Source organism: Condylura cristata, unplaced genomic scaffold, assembly GCF_000260355.1.
Source record: "Condylura cristata isolate star-nosed mole 26May11 unplaced genomic scaffold, ConCri1.0 scaffold00001, whole genome shotgun sequence".
Classification (NCBI taxonomy): Eukaryota; Metazoa; Chordata; class Mammalia; order Eulipotyphla; family Talpidae; genus Condylura; species Condylura cristata.
In genome coordinates, this window is record NW_004567102.1 from 1664444 (window position 1) to 1671061 (window position 6618).

A 6618-nucleotide genomic window follows, 5' to 3' on the forward strand; every position below is an offset into this window, starting at 1 on the left:
TTAGAGACCGCAAAAGAGTGGCAGAAAGACATATTACTTCTAGCTGTTCAGGGGAGTCAGGGGAAGGAAGATCAGGGATGTCTTCTGAAGGAGAAGGTGCTTGGCTGGGCCTCAAAGGGTGATTAGGATTTGGATAAGTGGGAATGGCGGGACACTGCGTGGCAGAAGAAGAGGGAGGAGATTAATTTGAGGAAAAATCAATGGGTGGTTTTAAAAAGGAACAGCTTTGAACTGTTCTGAATGCGTTAAGAGTAAAGAAATATTGAATGAGACCTTTGGGAACTGAGGGTTTGTGATGCCCATTTCAGGTAGGTGAATTCAGAGGGTTCCCACCTGAGCAGGAGAGTTAATAGGGAGTGGAGAATGCAGTCTAGGGTACCTTACCATGTTCCCAGGTCAGTAATCCTCATCATTAGCTGAGTTTACAGCGCCCAGTTTTGACAGCTGCCCTGAGACACAAAGAGTGGCATGCTCCAGTCACCTAGGGATGTGCTGGGTACCCAAGACCTTGTAGTTCTGCCTGAGGCCTTGCCAGAGCCATGGTTTTGGAGAGCACCTGCCTGGCCAGCAGCCGTCCTCTGTTTCAAAAGAGGAAGAATGACATGAGGTGGCAGCAAATGGTGTCTTTACCCCACCTGAGGCACAAGTGCAGTGAGAAGTTGCACTTCATCAGGGGACATCAGGGGAACCCACATCAAGGCTCTCCTTCCTCATCACACATCTTCTGGGTCAGAGTTTGTGGTGATGGTGGCTCTGGCTTAGACTGCCTTCTCATCTCTGTCTCCCACTTGAGGCTTGTTTGGTTGGTGGTTCCTTAGCGAAGCTTTGGAGTCTGACAGTCCTGGGTTAGAATGTGGCCTTGCTCATTCATACATCCACCTAGCCATCCATCCTTCCATGTAGGACTACATAGTTTGTAAGGGCCCAGTAAAAACTGTGAAACTCCTTGCTAAAAAAAAAAAAAAAAAGTTATTGGCCTCTCCCTGGTGGCGGAACTGGTTAAAGCACAGCACCATGAAGCTATTGCAATCAGCCACAGCAGTATGAGTTCCATCCTTGGCCAGGGAAGTGACCCACATGGCACAGCAGACCTCTCCTGACCTGCCCACTGCTCCCCTCAGCGGTGTAGTTCAGTCAGACTGCCTGTTCTGCTCCCCCCCTGTGTCTCTGGTGAATCTTCTATCCCCCACATACCTCTAGCCTGTACCTCTGTTCTGTATGCATAACTAAATAATTTTTTTTAAGTTAATTGTTAAAAATTTAAAACAGTGACAGAAGAGCATTGAGACAAGTGTGGGGTCCCTTAGACCACAGGGCCTTGTGTGATTGTGTAGATCGCACACCCACAAGTGAGCCCCATGCCTTTCTGTGTGTTGGATAAGATGGGCAAGGGCCCTGATCCCCTGGGTTTTACATTTTTTTTAAAAAGATTTATTCATATAAAACCAGGGTACAGACCAGAGGTGTAGGGGCGGTGAGAAGATTCACCAGAGACAAAGTGAGGAGCAGAACAGGCAGATGGTTGAAGTACACTGCTGAGGGCAGCAGCGGGCGAGACAGGAGAGGTCTGTGGGGCCGTGGGGGTCACCTCAGGGCCAGGGATTGAACTCGCACTGAAAGGGTTGTGGCTTGCTTTCAGTGCTGCGCTTTAACCCACCCCACTGTGCCACCAGGGGGAGGGTCCGGTTTTCATTTAAGTGGGGGAGATGGATGACACCTGAGCAGACATAATAGTGCTTCTTAGGTATTATGTCCCTAAATAAATAAGCAAGATATTTTCTGATGTGCTTGAGGGCGATGAAGTCAGGGTGCTGGGTCCACACTGATTGGGTCAGGGATGAGAACGAGGGAATGTGAAGGGGCTCATGTTTGAAAGAGGCCTGAACGTCCTAGGGGCTACAAGGTCTTTTATGCCAAGGGGCAGCATGGGTCAAGATCTTTGGAGCAGCCAGCCTTCCGTGAGTTATTTAATTGTTCTGAGCTTCAGTCTCTTCCTCTTAAAATGGGAATTAGCGTGATAAATGAACACCCATGAGCGTTGGCTATGTGGCAGCACTCTTCTAAATGCCCTCTGCACATCACTCATTTGGTTGCCATAGCTCAATGACAGATACCACCAGGATGCCCATTTTACAGAGGTGGAAACCAAGGCGGAGGACCTGCCAAGCCGCTGGCTGGTAAACAGCAGAGCCTGCACTCGACCCCCAGTGACTGGCTCCAGAACCCAGGCACTGACACCCATCCTGCCCCACCCACCGCTGGTAAGGGCACCTCTTCTGGCTTCCTTGCTGTGTGATCAAATGAACTGCCAGCAGGATGTGTTTTTGTAAACCTGTAGTTTCCCAAGGGGCTCTGGGGGGCCTCTCTGGCCTTGTTTTACCTGCACCCAACCCCCATCTCGCCTGTGGGTGTGTGGAGCCAGTCTGGTCTCCCCAGCCTGTCAGTCACCCAGCGCCTTTCTGGGCACATTAATAAGCACTGCCTGGAATGTGGCTCGGCTCTGCCAGCCCCTCAGGGAGTTGATGACCATTTTAACACCCACCTGCCGGCTGTCACTCATTCCGCAATGAATGCAGCCTCCTTTGGCTCCTGGAAACCCCCAGCAGGGCTGCCCCTCCCCATCCATTTGGAATGGGTATTTGGGCTTTATGGAGCCCTGATCGCTCTTTATAGAAACCAGGCACCATTAGGGGGAGGAGGAAGGAGGAGGGAGCACTGGCAGCTTCAGTTTTTCAAGTTATAATGATCCTAGTAATTGAGACACCGAATTGCACATTTAAATCGCTTGAAAGTAAAAATATCGTTTTGTAATGCTGGTGTTAATAATGTAAACATTAAAAAGGAATTAAATACTTAGCTGTATTGTGGGGCACGATCGCCTCGTTTTTCTTCTTTCAACTTATTCAACTGGAGGAAATGATTGGCTGCACTACCCGGATACGTTGCCATAAAAAGCGGGTCTGGACTTGCATCAAAGTAGTCATTTAGTGCCCCCTGTGTACAGGTGGACGGAAGGGTCACGCTGGCAGCCAGTTGCTGCCTTTTTCTGGAGGGGGGGCTTTCCCCCCAACTACCAGGTGTTTGAGGGGCGCAGGGTCAGGCCTCACTGGGGTCTAAGTGCAGCCTGACGTGACCAGAGCCCCGGATCCTGTCACCTACCCCAGAGATCTGCCGCCTTCCCTGCACTGGTCCTGGTGCAGTGTCCCTGCACTGGAAGGCCCTGAAGAGAACGGCCGACATTACAGTGTCAGTGGAGGGGAAGATGCTCCTCTTTCCAGGCCGGGGGTGGGGCTGGGGGTTGGGGCTGATGGGAGGGGAGAATGGTGAAGGACCAACCTGGAGCAGGCCTGGAGCAGGTCGATTTCGACTTTGTTCTGGGATCAGCTCTCAAACTTCCCACCCGCTACCAGGGCAGCTTAGTAACAGGAGGGGAGAAGTTCTGAGTGAGGCATCAGGAAACAGACCCAACCCGGCGGGCTGCAGGAGGCCTGGGCGGGCTGCAGGAGGCCTGGCCGGCTGGCGGGTGCTCAACTCCCATTGTGCCTCTGCTCCTCCCTGCCCCACCCCCCTAATTCTTGGCACCCACACCTTCATTTTAGTTCTTTCCTTCATCTTCTATTTTATGTTTTTGGCCACAGAGCATGCAGATTTAAATCAAAAGTCAGAAGTATAGATCATTTTGAAGAGCTGCTGATGAGTGGTGCCTTGGCGTCTGTTTTATTAGACTGCTTCCTGCTCTTTCCAGCGTGGCGTGATGGGCACCGTGCAGCCGGGAGGAGTGATGGGGCTGCCAGGGTGCTGCCCAGAGGCCCAGGGCGGCCTGATGCCGCTGCATGATGGAAGAGCCACAAACACAGTCTGCTCCTTAGCTTCCTCTTCAATCACACAGGGGGACACCAGAGGGACAGAGGTGGGCCGGGTGACTGTCTCCGGGGCTGCCCTGGTCCCCTCTGCATGGGGACATGAGGAGCAGTTCTCTTCTACATCCTTGCCCTGAGGGCCAAATTAGAGCGCCCGGAGACTGATGAGGAAAGCGAGGTAGAGGGGCTGGCAGGCTAGTCTACCTGCACTCTGGGCACGTTTGTCTTACGAGGACATGGCTCAGGGAGGGGCCTGGATGAGAACCTGCAACCCTGGGCCTGCCGGGACCCTGCCACCCCCTCCTACCTCATGCTTGCTTTTTCTCCCTCCTTATGAGCCATAAAAATGTGAGGTATCAATTGGACATGAAGATTATGAAGAAAAGGGCTTAGTTGAGACTGGCTATCAAGCCCGTTTCCTCCTCTTCCCAGGCATATAATTACACTGCATCTCAGACCTTGGCATCGGGGCTCGGCTCCTGGAATGTGGGTGTGCCTTGCCCTTGCCATCTGACTCCTACGCCTTGTGGTTGAAGTTGCTGGTACCATAGGAAGGAAGGAGAGGAAGGAAGGAGCCCCTGGCTGCTTGAGTGGAGCACTCTGTGGGCTCTCTGCCTACCAGACTGGATTGGAATGTTCAGCTACTGATATTTGGGGATTGTTTGTTCTAGCAGCTGGCCTGACTAATATCTTTGTGTTACTCAGTTTGAAAAAGAAGACAGCTTCCCATTCTGGGCGTGGGAGGCCAGCTGAGGCTCCTAGGCTCCTAGGCAGGAGGGGTGTAGAGGTGGATGGTTCAGAGGCTCCTTCTGCTTCTCATATGCTAGGGTTCTCCATTTCCATCTTAGACTTTTTCCAGACCCCTGTCCATCAACCCCTTGTGGCCAGCACAGCCCACTTGAGGTTCCCTGGGGAGAATGTTGGTCCTTTTCCTGGAACACTTCTCAGAATTGCCTTTCAAGATACAACCCAAGCACCACCTCCACCATCACCGTGCAAGGCCGTGAGAGCTGCTGGCCTGGGTAATGTGCTCCCTGCCGCGGCACTAGTGTATTTTCTTGTTTAATGATTTATTTATTTATGCATACAAGAACTGGGGTGCAGGCCAGAGGTGCAGGAGGTGAGAGGATCCATCAGAGACAGAGTGTGGAGCAAAACAGGCAGATGGACTGAAATACACTGCTGAGGGGAGCAACAGGTGAGACAGGAGAGGTCTGCTGTGCCATGTGGGTCGGGGATCGGACTTGTGCTGCAGTGGCTGCGGAGAGCTTCATAGTGCTGCGCTTTAACACACCCTTGCGCCACCAGGGAGGGCCCACGCACCAGTGTATTTTCATATGAGAGTCTTTGTTCTCTCTTGAATCATAAGGTTCTTAAAAATGATGTCAAGATCCTCACACTTCCCTGTTTCCTGCACAGGCCCTACGGAGTGCTGTCTGTATGTATCAAGCACTCAGGAAACATTTGTTGGATGGGTGAATGGAAAGAAGACAGATTAATGAAACCACAAATGAATGAACTACTCAGCCAGATTTTCAAGTGCTCCACCATCTGGGCCCACTCCAGTTCTCTACATTTCTACTACTCTCAGCCACAAAACCCCCCTTCTGAATGGACTGGTCTGACCGCAGACTTGTAAACATGCTGGATTTTTCCTTTTCTCCGTCCCCTGCCCATCCTGCAGTCCCTCGGCCCTTTCTCACTGCCGTTACCCATCAAGGCCCTGGAGGTCTCCCTTCTTCTAGTGGTTTCTGTGATGTCTCTGCTCTCAGCACTCCAATTTTCCACAAAAGGGCTGAACCTCTGCAGCACACAGGTTACTCTTGTGTTGGTGGTTACTGTCTGGGGCGGTGGTTTTCAGTTCATTGCTGTTATTCTTGCCTCCTCAACTAGAATCCAAGCTCCCAAGAGCTGGATCTTCTACAGTGTTTAGCAAAGAGATCAGCAGGGAACTGCAGCTCAGTACAAGTGACATTGCTGATGGCTGAGGTCTAGGGCTCTCCCACCCCTTTCGCCATTTTCTTTTTTAGATTTTTGTTTACTTATGCATACAGAACTGGGGTACAGGCCAGAGGTGCAGGGGCCATGAGAGAATTCACCAGAGACAGAGTCGGGAACAGAACAAACAGATCACTGAAATACACTGTTGAGGGGAGCAGCAGGTGGGTCAGGAGAGGTCTGCCGCGCCATGTGGGTCAGCTCCAGGGCAGGGGATCGAACTTGCACTGAAGCAGCCACAGTCAGTGCTGTGCTCCAACACGCTGCACCACCAGGGAGGGCCCCCTTTTGCCATTTTTTTTTTAAGATTTATTTATTTATTCATACAGAACTGGGGTACAGGCCAGAGATGCAGAGGGTGAGAGGATTCACCAGGGATAGAACAGGGAGCAGAACAGGTGGATCGACGAAGTACACTGCTGAGGGGAGCAGAAGGCGGGTCAGGAGAGGTCTGCCACGCCATGTGGATCTCCTCCGGGGCAGGCAGGGATCCAACTCATGTGGAAGTGGCTTAAGCTTCTCAGTGCTGTGCTTTAACCCGCTGCACCACCAGGGAGGGCCGCTTTTGCCATTTTTAAAGTAAGCTCAGATTGGAGGTCAAATACACACACCCATCATCTTCTCTTTTTGTAACTTTCAGTTATTCTCCATCTGTCCAAACTTGCGGTAATTGGGTGGGCTTATTGGGCTGAGCTGCTGAAGCTGCAAAGCCTTATGCAAATTTCCAGACCACAGGGGCCCTCTCTCTGAGTCCACAAGA